This window comes from Gorilla gorilla, chromosome 4 (assembly GCF_029281585.2).
Source record: "Gorilla gorilla gorilla isolate KB3781 chromosome 4, NHGRI_mGorGor1-v2.1_pri, whole genome shotgun sequence".
NCBI classification, from domain to species: Eukaryota; Metazoa; Chordata; class Mammalia; order Primates; family Hominidae; genus Gorilla; species Gorilla gorilla.
This window is the reverse complement of record NC_073228.2, coordinates 92,560,869-92,583,117: the sequence shown is the minus strand read 5'-3', so window position 1 is coordinate 92,583,117 and position 22,249 is coordinate 92,560,869. Positions and strand designations below refer to the sequence as shown.

Genomic DNA, 22,249 nt, shown 5'->3' with positions numbered 1-22,249 from the left:
GGGCTGTGTTTCTTTCTGGAAGCACTAAAGGAGAATCTAATTTCTGCTTCTTCGGGTTGCTACTGTAGGACCAAGGCCCCATTTACTTTCTGCCTGTTCAATTGAGGGTTGTTCCCAAGTTTTAAAGGACACCACATTCCTTGGCTTGTGTCTCCTTTCCTTCATTTTCAAAGCCATCAACAGTGGCCTGAGGCCTTATCATGTCCATTTCTCTGACCAACCCTTATGTATTCCTCTTTCACTTTTAAGCACTTGTGTGATTAGATTGGGCCCAGGATAATCTCCTTAACCCTTAATCACATCTGCAAAGTCCCTTTTGCCATATAAGGTAGGATTTCACAGTTTCTAGTGTCAGGGCGTGAACACCTGTAGGGGAACATTATTCTTCCTGTGATACAGGTACCAATGATATTCAAGCCACAGAGTCACCTAGGCCAATGGCCCCCTCTACCCCTATACTTTTCAGCTATCTGAGAGGATAATCCCCATTTTTTGGTTAAGCTAGCTTGAGATAGGTATTTTATAATGTGTAGCTTTAGGAAACCCTAACTAAAACATAATTGGACTAGAAACTCTTGCATTAAAAAAAAAAAAGTCGGGCATGGTAGTTCATACGTATAATCCCAACAGTTTGGGAGGTTGAGGTGGGAGAACTGCTTGAGATCAGGAGTCTGAGACCTGCCTGGGCAACATGGTGAGACCCTGTCTTTACAAAAAATAAAAATAAAAAATTAGCTGGGCATGGTGCCATACACCTGTAGTCCCAGCTACTTGGGAAGCCAAGGCAGGAAGATCACTTAAACACAGGAGGTCAAGGCTTCAGTGAGCCATGTTCATGTCCCTGCACTCTAGATTGGGTGATAGAGTAAGATCTTCTCTCAAAACCAAACAAACAAAAAATTGTGTGTATTTCTCTCAAAGAGCTGGTGTTCCAAAGCATACTCTGGGGAGTACTTATTCCCCAGCTTTCTAATTTTATAAAAGAAGCCAAAACCTAAAAAAAGAAAAATAGTTTTCCTAAAGTCACAAAACTAGTTCATTTCAGAATCAGTCGTGAATATCCAAATTCCAAACTCCCACTACAATGTTTGTCAGTACATGAAAAGTTCTTATTTATTTATTTTTTTTGAGATGGAGTTTCACTCTTGTTGCCCAGGCTGGAGTGCAATGGCACTATCTCGGCTGACTCCAACCTCCACCTCCTGGGTTTAAGCTATTCTCCTGCCTCAGCCTCCCGAGTAGATGGGATTACAGGCATGCACCACCATGCCCAGCTAATTTTGTATTTTCAGTAGAGACAGGTTTCACCATGTTGGTCAAGCTGGTCTCGAACTCCTAACCTCAGGTCATCCACCCTCCTTGGCCTCCCAAAGTGCTGGGATTACAGGCGTGAGCCACCATGCCCAGCAAGTTTTTCTTTTATTATAAATGTCTAGTTTTTCCTACAGTAGCCAACATCAGCACCTCCTTCTATAAAGACATGCACAGTCCCCACTTGTGCCCAACAGGCTAACATCTGGATTTTATTTGCTATCAAAACTACTGCCTTTCTGCCTATCTAGAGTAAGTCAACTGACTACTTGTTTGGTGGACTAATCATTTATTTACTCATTCATTCATTAACAGAATTACTTAGCTGCACTAATAAACCAAATATCTCATAGTTGTTAAACATTCATTAAACTTTTACAAATTAGTATATCTTTTCTTTTTAAAGAAATGTTAGAAATGTTTAATAGAAATATTGCGTTCTTTATGCAGACAACTGTTTGTTACTGTTTTAGTTCCTGACAACCTGGGCCAAGGTGACCTTGTTCAGTTCCTAGTGGGAAAATGCATCCTTTTTCCTGGCAAGGGTGAAAGAATGTACATTGGAGAAGGATTTCTAATTTCTGGGACTGAGAACAGCTTAGTCTCATAAGTCACTCATGACTAGCTCAAGAGGTGTCTGTGGTGTTTGATTCTGTTCCCAGCTATCAGCAATGGATTAAAGAAATGAAGTAGCATTAGCATTAAATGACTTAAGATTTTTCAGTGTTAACTTTTGTGTAAAACAGTACGCTTACAAATTTCACTTTATATATTTGTTTAATCAGTTTTTGAAATGGCAGAAGTAAATATATGCTACTTTGTGTTTTTCTCTCCTCCTACCTTCTTTGCTCGGCACCATGTGAGCCTAACTGTATCCCTATGCTGGGCTCCTTTCCCACCTGGCAAACTCAGTACCCCAAGGCCTCCTTTTCATCTTCTCCAGTGTTGGTTGAAGTCTGGTCCAGGGTAAGGTCTGTGGGACCATCTGGTATGGAGAGAAAGAAGGGTTGCTCCCTTCAGATCTCTTCAAGAAATTGCTGTGATTTCCCCACTCAGGCCAGAATCCATTGTCAGAGTGCATTCACTTCTTTCCTTGTCTATTCAGAGCTACTGCCTCAATTATAGAAAGTATTTTTTTTAAATATTTCTAGATTTTTTCCATGAAATGGAGATGAAATGCACATGCTATTGCTGATATATGAGGCTTTGCTTTTCCCACTGTGGCTAAATTTTTTAAATAAGATAGGTGTAGTTTTATTTCCATTTTCATGTTAGTAGGGGTAAAATTGTGTGTGTGTGTGTGTGTGTAATCTATCTATCTACCAACTATCAAACATCTATTTGTCTATTTTCTCATGGTTAACAAAAACTAGGCTCCAGAGTCAAACTACCCAAATTTAAATATTTTAAATTCTTATTCTACTACCCACTAGCATCATAATTTTTGCCAGGTTATTCAACTTCTATATTCCTTATCTCTCTCATCTGTGTAATAGGGCTAACATAAAATGATTTACTCCTAGTAATGAAATGAAATAATGCACATGGAATGCTTCGACCAGCATCTGATATACAGTAAGCACTTTAAAAAGTGTTAGCTACTATTATTATTGAAGTACACTGTGTGTCTATGTGAACCAAGGAAAGAGAGAAATTCTAGGCAGAACCAAAGGGAAGGGTAAAGCGAAGAAAAGTAGATATATCTAGGTTACTAGGAAGAAAAGGAAGAAGCTTAAGAGTTCAATTTTTTCCCTCAATCAAACCACAAGAAGCTATAGCACATCCTTGCAGTAAGCCTCATCTTTAGGCTTTTCCATACAAGGGGATTATATTCCGTAGCTTGAAAATACTAGATTGAGGAATTCTCCTGGTTAAGAAGTTTTCCAAGGACTAATTTGGTTACTTTGCTATTATTTTTACCATTATTTCTATGGAGAAAAATATATTACAGATTACAAACAAACAAAAGTAGAATAACTTTTGAAATGAGCGCCGTCAGTAAACTTGGATAGCCTAGACAGCATATTTTTGGTTGATGAAAAGAAAGGAATGTAGGTGTCCCATTGATGATCATGTTCTTGTTACCATCAAGCTGTATGCTTTCTGAAAAAAAGAAAAATAAAAATGAATTTTACTTTAATCTTTAAACCTTTTTTTAGAGACAGAGTTTTGCTCTGTTGCCAGGCTGGAGTACAGTCATGCAACCATAGCTCACTGTAATCGCAAACTCCTGGCCTCAAGTGATCCTCCTGCCTCAGCCTCCAAAGTAGCTAGGACTACAGGCAAGTACCATCATGCCTGGTTATTTTTTTTTATTTTTGTAGAGATGGGGTCTCACTATGTTGTCCAAGGTTGATTGGTCTCAAACTCCTGGCCTCAAGAGATCCTCCTGTCTCAGCTTCCCAAAGTGCTGAGATTACAGGTTTGAGCCACTGTGCCTGGCCAAAAACGATTTTTAAATGTTAATTTAATTTCAAACATGGGTAGAAGTAATATCTTTACTAACAAATTGTAAATTAAATATTTCATTGTATTTGTCTTTCTTGTGGAATAATAAAAAACAAACTTTTCTTCAAATGAGAATTCTTACAAGTTTATAGTGAATCTGGCAAGAAATGTTTCAAATTTTAAACACATGAGAAATCCAGGGGGTGTTTATCAATCATGATACAAATATCTGAGGAAATAATTATTCCAAAAGTGTACAGTTACAGCTGATAGTAATTGCTACACAATGTAAATTGTTGTTTCCTTAAATTTTTAAAAAAGATTTTGCTTTCAGAAAAAATATAATTTAATTTTTTGGTTAATATATCTTGATATTTACACAATAGACAATAGTATCTTTAACAAAGAAGAACTTAATTGAAATGCCAAAAAGTTCAACCATTTAAATTATTTTCAATTTTATGCAAATAATAATGAAACTGTACAGAAAGTTAAAGTAGAAAATGTTTTTAATACAGTACCTCATAAAAAGTCTCAGTCATATTTTATACTATTGAACAGTGTTTATTTATTTTATCTCATTGGATAGATGCAGATGAGATGGGATGGATTGTGTTTCTAAAACAAGAACACTAAATCAGCAAACAGCAAAGCCATCATCGCGGTATCCCTTTGGAGTTGCAATCCCTGAGTTTCATCTTGACTAAGACTGTTCCACTGTGGTAGCCAGCCCCTGAGATGGCCTCCAGTGATCCTTGTCTCTTGGTATCCTATGTTGATTCTTTTCACATTGAATAGGGCTGACTTGTGCAACAAATAAGGTATTGTGGAAATGACAGAGTGTGACTTCTGAAGCTAGGTCATAAAAATCATTGAAACTTCTATCCTTTTCTCTTGTATCATTTGCTTTGGGAGGAAATAGCTATTGTGAGGACACTCAAGCACCCTATGGTGAGATCGATGTGGCAAGGAATCCTTTCAGACTTGAAAGACCCTGAGCCAGAACCACCCATCCAAGCCACTTCTGAATTCCTGACCATAAAATCACTAAGATAAAAAAAGTTTGTTTGTTTTAAGCTGTCAAGTTGGAGAAAGTTATTACATAGCAAGAGATAACTAACATCCTTATCTTCAAACACCTGGATTATGGCTCATCTTTGGCCATGGTTTCTTCCAGCTACTATTCATATAATTGTTGGTAACATCTCCCAGATTGCAGTGATGCTTGCCCTTCATAATGCCAAATGTCTTCCACCAATCTCTAATTTTTTATTAGCCTTCAGCCTGTATTTCCTCCTTCTTTTCTTGAAGTCTCACATTTTAATAACGTCTAGCCTGATATAAAATTTAGGTGAAACTTCCAGGACAGCCAGTTGTACATTCGGTCTCTTATTATTGCTCAAAATTACTGACCAGAGCAAAATTAATGAAAAAATCAAACAAACAACATAGCAAAGTGCCACTGAAGAAAACAAGAATGATACCTGAATGCTCACTGGCTGAAAGCTTAAAATGGTACTAATCGTATGTATTGGATGACTGGCTGTGAGAAAAAGCCATATTTATTTATATTATATTTGAAACAGTCAGGATAGGTTAGGTTGTGCTATAATATAAACAATCCCAAAATCTTAGAGATTTTATAGAACAAAGATTATTTCTTGCTCACACTACTTCTCCATGGCCTGACTTGGTATTTTGCTTCGTATCATTCTCATTTCACATCATCCTAACTTCAGTCTAACTGAGTAGCAGTTGGAGCATCTCCAGTTACCACCACAGAAGGGAAAGGTTATAACAATTTGTACTCAATTTTGCCCAAAATCCATTGACCAAACTAGTCACACTGCCATACCTAATTTCAAAAAAGGGGAGGAAATATAATACTATTGTGTGCACAAGGAGGAGAATATCTGGTGAACAACACATATGCCACAGTATGTATACAAATTTATCCAAAATATTTCTGAGTTGAATAGCACTACATAGGTGATACTATATAAGAAATGCTTATAGGGTGACTTTTTTTCAGGCATAGGTGGGATGGGGTGAGATGAAGATGAAATGAGGTGGAGAGAGTATAGAAGGACCAAAAATGTTGCAAGGACAATTAACTGCGCTTATTTGTTATTTTTGTGTGTTAAAGATCTAATGTCTCATGGCATGGGGAAGAGGAAATAATGAGAGTAACTAGATGTTTGAAGAATCAATAAGTTAATGGATAAACTAATGAAGCCTACACTTTTGAGTATCTCATTAGTGGTCTCAGGTGGCTCCAGGACTCTCAAAGTTAAACCAGTCCCTCTAGTAGTCTTTTTGATTAACTGATTGCCTTCCCTGGAATGCTCAGTACCTGTGCTAGGAGTGACCTAGGCTAGTCTGGAATAATTGAACCCATGGGAGATTGTGTTTTTTCAAATCTGGACCACAATGAACTTGAGGTCTTTCTTTGTAAGTTGTGGCATTTTCTTCCGTTACAGAATTTATGAATGTCCTAACATCACCCATGTGAGATATCTGTCATTAATTCATAAAGATAATTATAAGCATCAAGGTAATCAGAACTTTTCCTAAGAGACTTTGATCCTTAAATTCCCTTTCTCCCACATTTTGCAAAGTAAAAAACAAATTTACTGCTTTGACCAAATAACATGGTGAAAATTTTAAATAAATACAGTCATGCATTGCGTAATACTACATAACAACATTTCAGTCAACAGCAGTCAATGTGTAATATTATAATGGAGCTGAAAAATTCCTGTCACCTAGTGACATTGTAGCCATCCTAATGCCTAATGAAATGTTTGCATGTTTGTAGTGATGCTGGCATAAACAAACCTACTACATTGTCAGCCATATGAAGTATATCACATGCAACTATGTATAGTGCATAATATTCGATAATGATAATACTCTGTTGCTCATTTATGTATTTACCATAATATACTTTTAATCACTATTTTGTGTACTCGTTCTGCTTATAAAAAAGAGTTAACTTTAAAACAGCCTCAGGCAGGTGCTTCAGGAGGTATTCCAGAAGAAGGTGCTGCTATCATAGGAGATAGCAGCTCCACACATGTTATTGCTTCTGAAGAACTTCCAGTGGGACAAAATGTGGAGGTGGAAGACAGTGATATTGATGATCCTGACTCTGTGTAGGTCCAGGTTAATATATTCATCTGAGTCTTCATTTTTAACAAAAACGTTTAAAAAGTATATATATATAGAGAGAGAGAGAGAGGGAGAGAGAGAGAGAGAAAATTTATAGACTAGGATATGAGGAACATTTTTGTACAGCTGAACAATGTGTTTGTGTTTTAAGCTGTTATTACGAAAGTGTAAAAAGTTGTAAATAATTAAAAATCTGTAAAGCTACAGTAAGCTAAGGTAAATTTATTATTGAAGAGAGAAATTTTTAAAAACAAATTTAGTGTAATACAAATATATGTTGTTTATAAAATATACAGTAGTTTACAGTAATATCCTTGACCTTCACATTGCATTCACCAAGCTCCCTTCATGGTAGTGCCCTATATGGAGGTACCATTTTAAAAAATTTTTTTAAATTTTTGATTATTTTTGGTTTTTAAGGAGTGGAAAGTTTAATAGGCAAGAAAGAAGAAAGAAGAAAATGGCTCCCCCGTACAGAGGGAGGGGGGCTCCGAATGGACAAATCCCCATTTAAAAAATCTTTTGTACAATATTTTCACTGTACCTCTTCTATGTTTAGATATGTTTAGATACAAAAATACCATTGTGTTACAATTGCCTACAGTATTCAGCACAGTAACATACTGTACAGGCTTGTAGTCTAGAAGCAACAACCTATACCACATAGCCTAGGTGTGTAGTAGGCTATAACCTCTAGGTTTGTGTAAATACATTCTATGATATCTGCATGATAAAATTATCTAAAGACACATTTCTCAGAAACTGTTCATCATTAGGTGGCACAAGATTCTCATTGCCCACTATAAAATATTTTCCTCTTCAGCTGTTTAATAAACCTGTGTATAACCTTTGCAGTATTACTACTTAATAAGGTGTTTTGAGATTTTTAAATGAAGTGTAAAATATCAAATAGGTTTAAAATACGATTACCCTCTGAATAAATGTTATACTGTGTCAAACTATTTGGACCACCAAAAGGTAAAAATAGAAAGAAATGTGTAAGTACCTTGATTTTTTTCTTCCCAATATTTTCAAATCTCTCTGGGACCATTTAAAATAATTACTATTTCAAGATCTCAAATTTCAGCATTTCTTACCTATATCATATTTTCATTTAGTAACTGCTCTGCTAATGTCTTTGCTTGTCATCTTGCTTTGTACCCAAGATTAAAGTATTGCATGTATGTAAATACTGACTGCTCTATCACTTATTTTGTTACAAAAAGGCATTTCAATAGAATATTTAGAAACATTCTTAAGGTGTTTGTAAATTTAAACTGCTTTCTGATCACAGCTACCAGACTGAGACACTTTCAAAAGTAAGTTATTTATCTATAATTTAAGTTTCAAATAGAAGCAGTCTCACAGTTTTTAGCATTTTATAGTTATTAATATCGTTATGAAATATTTTGAGAACATATTCTAGAAATAAGCAAGTTTTCAGCTTAGGGAAATTATAACTTAAAGCATGACAGACAAGTAAGTACAGAACAATCTAAGGAATTACTAAGATGAGGAAGGGATGTTCCCAGAAGGAGAAAGCAATGGAAAGGCATCAAGTGAGGATATGAGAAAGATTTGCTAAGCTAGTTGCCACTGCTCTTTCAGGTGAAGACGTCATTTGAGTTTCACCAAGAAAAGCTGAGTCTCCCATATCAATAGTTGATCATTTTCCCTTATTCTTTGTCTGACTCAGGAAAGCAAACGAAAGCTGACTGGAAATGAAAAGGTACAGGTTCTAATGTTAAGTTTACCTTACTTGGTCAAGGCCCCTAAGTAAACTGTCACTCATTATTTTTTCATCTCTGAAAAAGAGATGAGACTAGTGGAATTATATAATTTTATAGTTTTAGCACATCACTACCACAATTAGTATTAAATGAGTCAAACAAAAGGAAAACTTAACCAAAATGAAATGAAGCCACTTTGAGATGAATAATGGCTTTCCATTTCTAATTAACCTAAGGCACTGCAAAATAACCAGATAATATTATCAGCACATAGCTAGTTCACCTGCTGTTCTAGAGTCTAGATTAAGCAAATCAAAATAGTCTCCGGGCTCTTAGGTCAGATTGCTTTAGATTTAACAACAAAGAGGAGTTTCAAATTTCAAGATGCTAAAGAAAGTGTTTGATATAATAAATGGCTGATTATGAGATTGGGGAAAAGAAAAGGCTTGCTCTGATGAGTAACTATTTCCACGCTTTGTATTTAATTTGTATCATAAATGTTGGTATTTTACAATCTTTTATTTATTTATATTTATTTATTTATTTTACTTTTTCAAGCTAGGAGTAAGACTTCAGTATTTTATAATCTTTTACCTAAAGTTTTGTTCCAAAGTTGTGATAAAAGACCAAAAAAGGTAAAGTCAGATAAGTATGTAAAAAAAGGGAAAAAAGAAGGTGACAAAAGATAAAAATACAGTCAATTTGAAAGGCAGTATTTCATCCATATGTTAATATGGTATGAGTTCAGGACTTAGGAAGCAAGATAACTAAATGGTGAGGTTCTACTCCAATTGCTCCAGAATATACAGACACAGTTACAATGAAGTGCAGAACTGAGATTTGGATACAGAGAGTTCTCAATCTTTTTCTCAGCATAGTATTAAGTGACTACCGGCTTGGGGATGCCCTCCCCTTCACCACTCACGTAGACACACACAAAGGAATACTTGGAAACAGAGCAGGGCTTCCAGTATCTCATAAATACAACGACAGATTTCCCAAGAATTATACTCTGGATTAGAGGAAACCAAGGATGGAAAATGTTCTTAAAAAGAAAATCCATAAAGAGATATCTGACCCTAACCTCAGCTACCAGAGCTACAGAGAAGAAAAACAAAGACTTTGTTATAAAGAAGACATTAAAACAAACACATGTACAACATTGATAAGCATTTTACTCAAAGGGAGAAAAGAACAGGAAGGGCTGAAAGTCTCCACACAAACCAATCTTTTTGATGAAAACATATTTCCTTTTTTCTTCTGGTCTCCTCTATAAGACAGTGCACAAAGTGCTCATTTATGTTTTCTTTGTTTTCATCCCAAAGCTAGAAGATCAAAGAGTTAATAAAACCTCCTAGCTATAGAAGGTCATTACAAAACTAAATGCAGCAATTCAAAGTGGAAAATAGAATGAATGCCAAGGAGATGTTTAACGAAGTAACAGTCTAGATGTATTCTTTGAAGAACATTTGCAGACTCGTTTGATTGCTTTAGAGCACACAGGGAGCAATGCGGCTGCATGGAGCTAACATTGACTGATGGTTGCATTCTGCCGAACCAAAGCCAGGCCGCTTAGAATCACAAGTATATTTGATATAGAACTACCTAATATAGTGGAAATATTCATGTGTATTTTGCATAGCAAAATAGTATTAAAAACTTCTACCTTTTTCCCCCTTGGGCCTAATTAAATGCCCAAACATAAGACACGAGTCTATTCATTGGAAAAATAATTTGAAGCACTATTTTTCCAAAATCTGACAAAGTTGGGTGGCAAGATAAGGGATTAGCTTAATGCTTCCCATTAGCTATTGAGATCCTCCTTCTTTTTCTTTTTTCTTCTTTTTTTGTTCTTTAGTGCTGACATCCTTATAATGGTAGCAAATACAGAATACAAAAGGGAGGCTTTGGAAATCATCAATATTGCCACATTGATTTATTCAAAAGAGACAGGCTGGTACACTGGTCTTGCATTACAATGTGACATGCTAGAGTTTGCCATTCACTGTATGCTGTCATCTAAATGTTTGTGTTCCCTCAAAATTCTTATGTTGAAACCTAATCCTCAATGCAATAGTATTGAGAGATAGGGCCTTTAAGAGGTGATTAGGTCATAAGGGCAGAGACCTCATGAATGAGATTAGCACCCTCATAAAAGAGGCCAAAAGAAGTTTGTTTGCCCCTTCCTCCGTGTGAGGACCCACCTAGAAGTCACCATCTATGAAGCAGAAAGCAGGCCCTCAGCAGACATGAAATCTGGTGCTTTGATTTGGACTTCCCAGCCTCTAGAACTGTGAGAAATAAATTTCTACTGTTTATTAATTGCCCAGTTGAAGGTATTTTTTTATAGCAGCTCAAATGGACTAAAACACTGTAGCCCTGGGATCTCAGCATTAGGACCCATGAAACAGGTTACTTCCTGGAAAAGAAACAGCAGAACATTGGAGAACATCAGAAGTGCCCATCCTGTTGGTAGGGCCATGGCTATGTGGCAACATGAAGGCCAAATGATAGAGGGTATTTAAGGTCTCCTACTGAAGTCTAATCAGATGATGTTTTTCCCACTATTTGAAAACTTGGGAAAAAATTGTTTTCATGTTGAGGTAAAAGGAGATCTTTCCTAGGGTAATTTGAGGGTGGATTGAAGACTGGCATAGCTAGTGATGATTTTATTCAGGCGAGTGTAATTTAAAAAAGCATAGAAATATTTAAATAGCTGAGATTAAGCTTTAATCAATTAAACTTTTTAATTATTTGGGGCAAATAATTAACGTTTCACTATCAAATGAATCTGTTTTGAAGTACCATTGAAAGTTGTGCTGATGCCAATAACAGTCTTTTTGTGTGTCTTTTTGCATCAGTGGTGCATGTCACCTTCCTGCAAGGCAACTAGTTTGCAGATATGGCCAGAGGGGAAATTACTGGACAACAAAATGAAAAGGGGGCATAAGTCAGCCAGCTCTCTCAATCCTAGGAAAGGAAACTTCCCTCCTGCTTATGAAAGAGGACGATTGTGCTCAGTACCACTTATCCAGTGCCAACAATCTGGTAAGCCCTCTATTCAGTGCTACACCAGGGCTACAGAAAGGTGACCTGGAGTTTGGGGCTGAGGTCAGGGAAAGGTCACTGCCTGAAAAATGAAACTAGTCAAAAGAAAAGAATCCTAGGAATGGGTGAGGTTACTCATCCACCAAAGTAACCCAATCTAAAAGATGGCATAGAAAGTATTTTTTTTTCTGGTAGTCTAGTGGTTGGGGAAAAAATAAAACAGAAAGAAAAGGGTTTTAAAAATATATATATTCAAAATTCCAAGCCTTTTAAATAATCCTGCTGGACCTTGCAAGCTTGTCCTAGCATGCTTTGAAGTGCAGCCATAAGAATCAGCATGTTGTCACTAACATGCCTACAGACTTTATTTTTTTACTTCTGCTTTTTAGGTTCATCAATTCCCCCCTCCCCTTGCTGATTTTCCTCCCCATCACCACCACTGCAATTTCAAAACTAAAAATCAGATGTTAGATATGAAGACACCATTACCCTGTCGTTTGAAACTTGCTCTGAACTAGCTGGTTGACCTTCCCCTCCTCAACATCTTCCTGGTACCTTTCTATAAAGGCAGCGTATCCAACACATGCCAGTATATGGACCTTAGTTGGTCATGGTATACCAGGAGTGCCTGTTTTAAATAACCCCTTTTAAGGTTAGAGGAACTTTAATTCTTGGCATATTTATTTGCCCTTTCATAGCTTTTATCTTTGAGATGTAGATGAGTGCTTACAGGGTGCCTGGAATGGAAAGAGGCTATAGGATGAAGGAGCATGGTCTCAGGGTTGCATATTTTCAGGCTTCCCCACCTCAAAAAAAAAAAAAAAATTCCGTGACATTTCTTTTCCTGGATGGCAAAATGAAAACATTTCATGAATAAATCTACAAATAAAATGATATCACTTTAAAGATGTGAAAAAAACTAGGTGTACTTTGAAAAAGATTTTCATTTTAAATAGGTAGCCAGAAGCAGATATGTGCAATTGAAATGTTTACTATTCATCTGATTTCTTTTTCTAAGAAACACAAAAATCGTGACATTAGAAAGAATTCAATTAACTCTCCTCAGTGTGTAGAAGGATGTAGAAGGAGTTTCAACTTCCTTTTGTTTTATATTTGTTGTCAAGAATTCATACAAGAAAGTCAATTTTATACAAAATAATTTTACAAAATTACTTTTAAGATAGTCAATTTCCGTAGATCAACTTCAGTAGGTCATATAACGTCTTTTAATATGAACTCCTTAGTTTTATTAGTGCATTAAAAATTATTTACCTTGCAAAACAATAAATTAAAAACAGAATTAGGATGTCTTTGGTTTATATAGCCACAGTATTAAGTTAAAATAGTATAATGCATGTTATACAAAGAGAAATGTAAATGCGGCCTAAAAGAACATTTTTAAGTCAGTTTCACATTAAACATTGAATAGAAAAGTTGACTTATCTTAAGTAAAGCAAGTCACTACATCACTCTGCTACAGCAAATGTTTCCTTGTAAATGAGGATGAACTGACAATGCTTGAAAGTATAGTTCATCAAAATCACAAGAAACCAAATATTATGAATGTGTAAAATTCCATGTTTATTTAATATCAGTCACACAGCCAGTTTATCGAAACCAATCTTTGTAAAGACAAATAACATGTCTGATGAACATAAACAATATCATACAGTTGAAATTCATCCTGTATTTTCACCTGAATAAAGATGTCATTACGCAAGAGTTTCAACAATAAAGACCCTGCCTTGAATTGGCATGGCATCTCTCAGAGCTTCAAGGCAGCACAGTCTTCCATCCAACTCTAGAGAGATTATCAGCTCTGCATCAGGGAACTTCAGTGATTAGTTTGTCCACACTTAGCTACCATGGAACCTTCCCCCAGTATCTGCATTGGCCTCCAGTGTGGTCGGTGACATGGGCATCTTCTCAGAGCACATATCCAGAACTCGAGATGGGTATTCCTAGGACAAAAAATATGCAGATAATGTAAAAAGGCTCATTCTAGTCACGGAGAAGTATGAGTGTTATACTACTTAATAATGATACCAATGAATATTAATTTTATTGTTATAGTTGCCCATATATATTAAAGTTTACTATGTACCAGGCACAGTGTTAAGCACTTTACACTCACTAGCTCATGAAATGGACATAAGAACCCTATAACTACTAAAATTATCTCTGCTCCAGAGGCCAAGAAACTTGAAAAAGTGATAGAAGCAGGGTACCTTTTGCATCATCAAACACAGCTCAGGTAAGACTAGTAGCTTCCTTCACTCAACATTGTAATGAACTAATAGTTTCTTCAAAGCCACTCACACCTTTTTTTCTGCCCTGCCTTTCTCTCTTTCTTTCAAATTTATTTTTTAAATTTATATATAAAATGTTATATATTTACTGTGTACATCGTGATGTTTGGAAGTATATATACATTGTGGAATAGTTAAACTTAGCTAATTAACAAATTTATTACCTCATGTATTTACCATTTTTGTGGTGAGAACACTTAACATCTACTCTCTTAGAATTTTCCAAGATACAATCTATCATCATTAACTATAGTTACCAGGCTGTACAATAGACCTCTTGAATTTATTCCTCCAATCTAACTATAAATATGTAGCCTTTAACTAACAACTTCCCCCCACCCTCAACCACCTAACCACTTAGCCTCTGGTAACTATCATTATACTCTCCACTTTTCTTTCTTTTTTTCTTTCTCTCTCTCCCTCCCTCCCTCCCTTCTTCCTTCCTTTCTTTCTTCCTTCCTTCCTTCTCTCTCTCTCTTTCTTTCTTTTCTTTTTCTTTTTTTTGTTTTGAGACAGAGATTCACTATTATTGCTCAGGCTGGAGTACCAAATGGCATGATCTCAGCTCACTGCAACCTTTGCCTTCTGGGCTCAAGCGATTCTCTCGCCTCAGCCTCCTAAGTAACTGGGATTACAGGCACCTGCCACCACTCCCAGCTAATTTTTTTTTGTATTTTTAGTAGAGACAGGGTTTCACCACATTGGCCAGGCTGGTCTCAAATTCCTGATCTCAGGTGATCCACACGCCACGGCCTCCCAAAGTGCTGGGATTACAGGTGTGAGCCACCATGCCCAGCCTTATACTCTCCACTTCTATGAAATCATCTTTTTTAGATTCCACGTGTAAAAGATCATGTAGTACTTGTCTTTCTGTGCCTGGCTTATTTTACTTAACGTAATGCCCTCCAAGTTAATCCATGTTGTCAGAAATGACAGGATTTCCTTTTTTTTTTAATGGCTGAATAGCATTCCACTGTTTGTATATATACCACATTTTCTTTATTCATTCCACTGTTGATGGACATTTAGATTGATTCCATATCTTGGCTATTGTGAATAGTGCTGCAATAAACATGGGAATGCAGCTGTATCGTCAACATATCAGTTTCCTTTTTCTTCGGATATATATTCAGTAGTGAGATTGCTGGATCATATTTTGAGGTTTTCGAGGAACTTCCTTATTGACTCTGTAATTGCTGTACTAATTTTAAATTCCATCAAAAGTGTGCAAGGGTTCTCTTGTCTCCACATCCTCACTAATATTTGTTATCTTGTTTTTTTTTTTTGATAATAGTCACCCTGAGAGGTGTGAGGTGATATCTGGTGGTTTTTTTCATTTGTGTTTCCTGTGTGATTAGTGATGTTGAATGTTTTTTTCATATGCAGTACCTGTTGGCCATTTGTATGTCTTCTACTAAAAAATGTCTATTCAGGCCTTTTGCCCACTTTTTAATCAGGTTATTTGTTTTCATGCTATTGAGTTGCTTTTATAGAGGCTGGAAAACTAAATTTCTTGATATTCTAGAAAGACTTCTTTCTGCCTTTCTGATAATATTTTTCTTTTTCTTACAATTTTTATATTCCAAACCACAACACAGCTCTCCTTGCAGCCAGGAGTGGCCATATGATGGATTCTGACCAACGAGATGCAAGCTGAAGTTGCTAACTGGGACTCCTAAAAACACTTTTAAAAAGTGATGGACTCATGATCTCTTCACCCTTCTTCTGCCTGTCTTGAATTGTCCATCCTCAGACTTCGTGATACACAAAAAATTTATTTTCGGCTAGGCCATGTTAATTTGGCTTTCCGCTACTTGCAGCTGACTGTATTGATTATCTAAAACTGCTTTATAAAGTTTTGTGACTAGGGGGTGGGAGCAATGATCACTAATATTCATTAAGTGAAAGGATAAATGATTGAATTGTGTATCTTAATTGTGGTATATTCTGTACAACATTTTTACAATAAATTAATGTTGAATGAGTTTATTTCTATTTGATACTAAACACTAGCACATCTGAAATAGTTGTCAGTTTTTCCCCTTGCTAAAAGTACAAAGATTAAAAAATAAGATAAGCCATCTGGGCCATGTGCACTGAAAGAATGGCTATAGCTCTTGCCCTGATTAGAGGGTTTCACAAACTAGCATTGAACTTACTGGGGGTTCAACAGAGAAGAAAAGGAGGAAATCCAGGAGATAAATTAAGGAATTTTTGGAGAAGGTGAGATACTTAAATTTTATAAATATTTTTCAATTAAATTGAATAAAACCCACTTTCTAATCTCCCCGTTAATGATTGAAATCCCATTTCCAACATTTATTGGGTATGTGATCTTAGACAAGGTTGTTTCACCTCTCTGAGGTTACTATATTTTTTTAGCCATAAAGTCAATATTCTACAATCCATCTCATAGTATTATTTTTAGGATTAACTAAAACAATGGATGTGAATTGCCTAGTACTGCACTTGACACAAAATATAAAGTTAGCAGACTTTCATTCCCTCTGCCTCCCTGCTACCTGATTCCCCATGGCTCATCTCCATTGACAGAAGAAGGATTTTAAAGACATCTGTCTAATCTCCGAAAGCATTTTTCCTTTTCTTACCTCACAGCCCAGTCACTATATAAAGACATCATTTCGTTGGACACAGATATTAGTGAAAACAATGCCTCCAACCAGGGTGTAAGTTTCTTGAAGGCAGTAACCATGACTTAAAATGTCTATGTCCCTTACAGAACTTGAGTTTCTAAAGAATTTCCAACTACACTATCTGAAAAGAAAAGAATTTTGAGCTATTTAATTTTTAAATAATTTTTATCAATCCAAATGACTCCTGTTTTTCAAGGTACAATCTTGTCAGCATTTATCACCCAATAAGCACAATGCTTGAGGACCTACAAAGTAGTTCTAAACATAGACAAACCCATATTTTTGATAATATGAAGGCATACCAAAAAGAAAAGAATCCCAATATAACTTATAATGGTTGTTTACTATGAACTATTCACTATGCTAAGCACCTTCATACTTTACCAATCATCCTTTCTAAAACTCTGCAAAGTAGGTGTTGCTAGCTCCATATTATGGAAAGGATAACCAAGGATACAAGACTTGACTAGCACTAACTGCTAAGTGAATCCAGAACACCTTAGCCAGAGTGTGAATTCAGATCTTTTATGTTCCAACGTTTGAGTTCTTTGTACTTCACACACTGCAGAGCAGAAGACATGCAGATTATGAATTTCTGGGGAAGAAAAGTCAAAAATGTCCACATAGTTTGATAGAAAGCAACATTTTGGGATCTTAATTATTCAGATCCATAGCATCAAAATTAATTGTTGTTTATAAAATAAACAATAAAATAACAAATATTTTTAAAGCAACATGCAAAGTTCTTATTTAATCTTTACAACATTTCTGTAAGGTAGATATTATTACCTCTTCATATGAATAGATGTTGAAATTCAGAGAAATAAATGACTTTTCTAGATAACAAACCTTGAACCCACACCCTGGCCTCAGGATAAGAGTTCTTTCCACCACACCACAATATTATACTTCCTGTGTTATTTTGCTTGAGTTTCAACGAAAAAAGGATAAAGAAATGGATGAAGGGTGTTATGGTTTGGCTCTGTGTCCCCACCCAAATCTCATCTCAAATTGTAATCCCCATGTGTCAAGGGAGGGACCTGGTAGGAGGTGATTGGATCACAGGGATGGTTTCCTCCATGCTGTTCTCATGATAGTGAGTGAGTTCTCAGAAGATCTGATGGTTTAAAACTGTGGCACCTCCTTCTTTGTTCTCTCTCTCCTGCCATCATGTAAGATATGCCTTGCTTCCCCTTCACCTTCTGCCATGATTGTAAGTTTCTTGAGGCCTCCCCCTCCCCAGCCATGCAGAACTGTGAGTCAATTAAATCTCTTTCATTTATAAATTACCCAGTCTCAGGTAGTTTTTTATAGTAGTATGAAAACAGACTAATACAGAAAATTGGTACCAGGAGAGAGGTATTGTCATAAAAATAACCTGAAAATGTGAAAGTGACTTTGGAACTGGGTAACAGAGGTTGGAACAGCTTAGAGGGCCCAGAAGAAGACAGGAAGATGTGCGAAAGTTTGGAACTTCCTAGAGACTTGTTGAATGGTTGTGACCAAAATGCTGATAGTGATATGGACATTGAAGTACAGGTTGAGGTGGTCTCCGATGGAGATGAGGAACTTATTGGGAACTGGAGCAAAGGCCACTCTTGTTGTGCTTTCACAAAGAGACTGGCAGAATTTTGTCCAGAGATCTGTGGAACTTTAAATTTGAGAAAGATGATTTAGGGTATCTGACAGAATAAATTTCTAAACATCAAAGCATGAAGATGTGACCTGGCTTTTTCTGAAAGCATACAGTCATATGTGCTCACAAAGAGATGGTTTGAAATTGGAACTTATGTTTAAAAGGGAAACAAAGCATAAAAGTTTGGAAAATTTGCAGCCTGACCACGTGGTAGAAAAGAAAATCCCATTTTCTGGGGAGAAATTCAAGCTGGCTGCAGAAATTTGCATAAGTAATGAGAAACCAAATGTTAATAGCTAAGACAATGGAGAAAATGTCTCCAGGCCATTTCAGAGAACTTCATGGCTTGGGAGGGAAAAATGGTTTCGTGGGCTGGTCCCAGGGCCCCGCTGCTCTGCGCAGCCTCGAGACATGGCACTCTGCATCCCAGTTGCTCCAGCTTCAGCTGTGGCTAAAAGAGGCCAATATATAGCTCAGGCCATTGCTTCAGAGGGTGCAAGTCCCAAGCCTTGGTGGCTTCCACATGGTGTTGGGCCTGTGTGTGTCCAGAAGACAAGAGTTGAGCTTTGGGATCCTCTGCCTAGATTTCATAGGATGTATGAAAATGCCTGGATGCCCAGGCAGAAATCTGCTGCAAGGGCAGAGCCCTCATGGAGCACCTCTGTACTAGGGCAGTGCAAAGGGGAAATGTGGGGTTGGAGCCCCCACACAGAGTCCCCACTAGGGCACTGCCTACTAGAGCTGTGAGAAGAGGGCCACCATCCTCCATACCCAAGAATGGTACATCCACCAACATGTTGCACTGTGTGCCTGGCAAAGCCACAGGCACTCAACATCAGCCTGTAAAAGCAGCTGCGGGGCCTGTACCATGCAGAGCCACAAGGGAAGAGCTACCCAAGGTTTTAGGAGCCCACCTCCTGCATCAGCATTACCTGAATTTGTCATGGAGTCAAAGGAGTTTATTTTGGAGCATTACAATTTAATGGCTGCCTTGCTGGATTTCACACTTGCATGGGGCCTGTGGCCCCTTTGTTTTGAACAATTTCTTCCTTTTGGAATGGGAACATTGCCTGTACCCCCATTGTATTGGAAGTAACTAACTTGTTTCTTTTTTTTATTTTACAGGCCCATAGGTGGAAGAGACTTGCCTTGCCTCAGATGGGACTTGCCTTGTCTCAGATGAGATTTGGACTTGGACTTTTAAGTTAATGCTGGAATGAGTTAAGACTTTGGGGGACTGTTAGAAGGCATGATTGATTTTGAAATGTGAAAAGGACATGAGATTTTGGAAGGACCAGGGGTAGAATTATACGTTTAGGCTCTGTACCCCACCCAAATCTTATCTTGAACTTTAATCCCCATATGTGGAAGGAGGGACTTGGTGAGAGGTGATTGGATCATGGGGGCAGTTTTCCCCAAGCAGTTCTCATGACAGTGTGTGAGTTCTCACAAGATCTGATGGTTTAAAAGTGTGGCACTTCCTTCTTTGCTCTCTCCTGCCACGATGTAAGATGTGCTCACTTCCTCTTTGCCTTCTGCCATGATTCTAAGTTTCCTGAGGTCTCCCCAACCATGCAGAACTGGGAGTCAATTAAGCCTCTTTCCTTTACAATTTGCCCAATCTCAGGTAATTCTTTATAGCAGTGTGAAAACAGACTAATACAAAGGCATGGACTAATCACCGTCTTTAGCCCTTCTTACTTCCATTATCTAAATTACTCTCTTCTGAACAAATACTTTTTTTCAACAGGTGTCTTCTGAGAAGTCATTTTGATACAGTATGAATTCAATAAGACAAGTCTTCCATTGAGCATGCTTGGGCAAGTAAATATTAAAGAGATTTTCTAAAGGTCTTCAGTTCATGCTTGGTGTTCAGCATGCCCTTTTTCTCCTCCTTAATGTTAGTTTTCAAATGAGCAGCAAAGAATAGCTTTAAGGGCTAGAATAGCTCTGGGGTATTTAACAGGTGCTGAAACTTATGTTTAGGTCACCAGTTCAGATCCCAAGATATATGGTTCTCTCTTCTGCCACTCATTATTTTAAGCAGGAAGACCAGACCAATACCTTTAAACTGGCATGACCTACCATAAAACTGTTCCTCCCTACCTTCATTGAAGGTACTGGTGAGGAATCACCTGGGGTTGTTACCATTGAGAACTAGCAGAACAGTAACCATCATTTGCTCCAATGACACACGGTGCATCTCTTATGATATTAGAAGCAGGACAGCATGATATAAGCAACCAGGTGAGGTGGGATAGCATATATTCCTTGAAAAAACTCTTCTTGAGTTTGGGAAAGGTGGGATTATGGTGAGCAGCAGAAAGAACAGAAAGGAGTAGGTGACAAAGAAGAAAGATGATGATCCAAGTTTGGACTAAATTAGGACAGAAAGAATGATCAAACGAGTCAATAGCTAAACATGTGAGAGAAAAGGGGTCAAATGATGTGTCAACTTTAAAGACCAGAGAACCCTAGATAATAAAGATGAAAGTCAAAGCAGTTTACTCCATTATTCTTAATTCGTCTTAGTTATCTTTTTATTATCTCTAACTGTTATAAACATTGTCTTCAGGTATTATTAAGAAATGATGCTGAATTAGGAAGACCCAATAATATTTGTAGTTAATATCCTGGTTCCTGCAGTGGATGTAACAATGTATGTCATAATTTAGGACCTGTAAGGCTCTTTTCCATTTGGCTGTGCCAGATAGTGCATATTTTTTATTTTTTTCCTTCTCAGACCTTCGTTGACTGTTGTGCAATACCTTACTACCAAGAGTGAACACTTTTATTTTACTGTTCTCTGTAACAAATCTTTACTAATTTAATCGTCAAAGCAAACTTGTGAGATCAAATTTATTATTATCCCCATTTTACAAATATGGAAATGAAGCAAGAGAAAGCCCTGGTGACTTTCCCAAGGTTGTGTAGTTAGTTAGTAAAGTTAGGGTTTAAACTCAGTTAGTCTTCTCCTCCAAATCCTTCTTCCTAAGCATCACACAATAATGTCTTGCTTAGATATTTCACGGAGTTAAAATATTTTAGTCTTCTAAGGATAAGAGTTCAGTACAAACAAAGTTATAGTTATGTTTCTAAGAATTTAGTGAACCCATCACTGACCTAAAAAGCCAAAATTGTTTTGTATTATAAATCTATGATTTAATTCCTAATCCATTTAGGTATGCAAATTATATTTTTTAGAAATAAAAGATTATAATATTCTTTTATCTACCTAATGACAATTATTATAGAAACATGAAAATTTCATGAAGAACTTAAAAATTATGATATTTAAATGGTTTTGTTCAAAAAGCTAAGCCAGAACTAAATAGGGCACCTCTTTGAGGAACGTCTAGTTGACAAATAATGAAAGAATCCTATATTCCTAACACCATTTCTGGGCACTATAAACATTGCTTGTATTGGTGAAAATGGTACTGCTGTTGGTGGCATTTCAAAAAAGGAAGCAGAAGCTGTACTTGGGAGCTGAACATAAATATAATCAGAAAAGATGATGAACTAAATCATATTTACAAAAGGATTTAAAATAATGGTTCATGAGTCCTGTAAAATATTTTCCCCTTTTTAACATAGAATCACATATAGTACCCTATTGGTTCATTTTTTTGGTGTCATTTATGCTATAAATCTCCTTGCTAGATAGGAAATCTAGGCCATACCACCATTCTTTAAATTAAGCTTACTGCTCTTGCTTGGTGATTGGATGAAATAAAACCTAAAGATTACTTAATTTGTTTCATTTCATTTTGAAATCAATTTAGATCAGTGGCAATTAAATAGGCAAACTCCTAAAATTTATGGCATGGTCAGGGAGCATATGCATGGGAGTCTGCGTGTGTGTGTATGTCTGTGTGTGTATGTGTCTGTGTGTAGTTTATGCATGTGCCCAACTGGAGACTATTGCAGTGATGACAAATA

At 36.7% G+C, this 22,249-nt stretch overlaps 1 long non-coding RNA gene across 1 annotated transcript; it reads left to right on the top strand.

Annotated features, from left to right (window-relative positions):
- The first annotated feature begins 10,773 nt into the window (after nt 1-10,773).
- Nucleotides 10,774-16,203, top strand: LOC129533680 (uncharacterized). The gene is made up of 4 exons (XR_008680005.2): nt 10,774-10,953; nt 11,522-11,708; nt 13,899-13,962; nt 15,616-16,203. It is a non-coding gene; the product is annotated as an uncharacterized lncRNA (long non-coding RNA).
- Nucleotides 16,204-22,249: the final 6,046 nt, after the last annotated feature.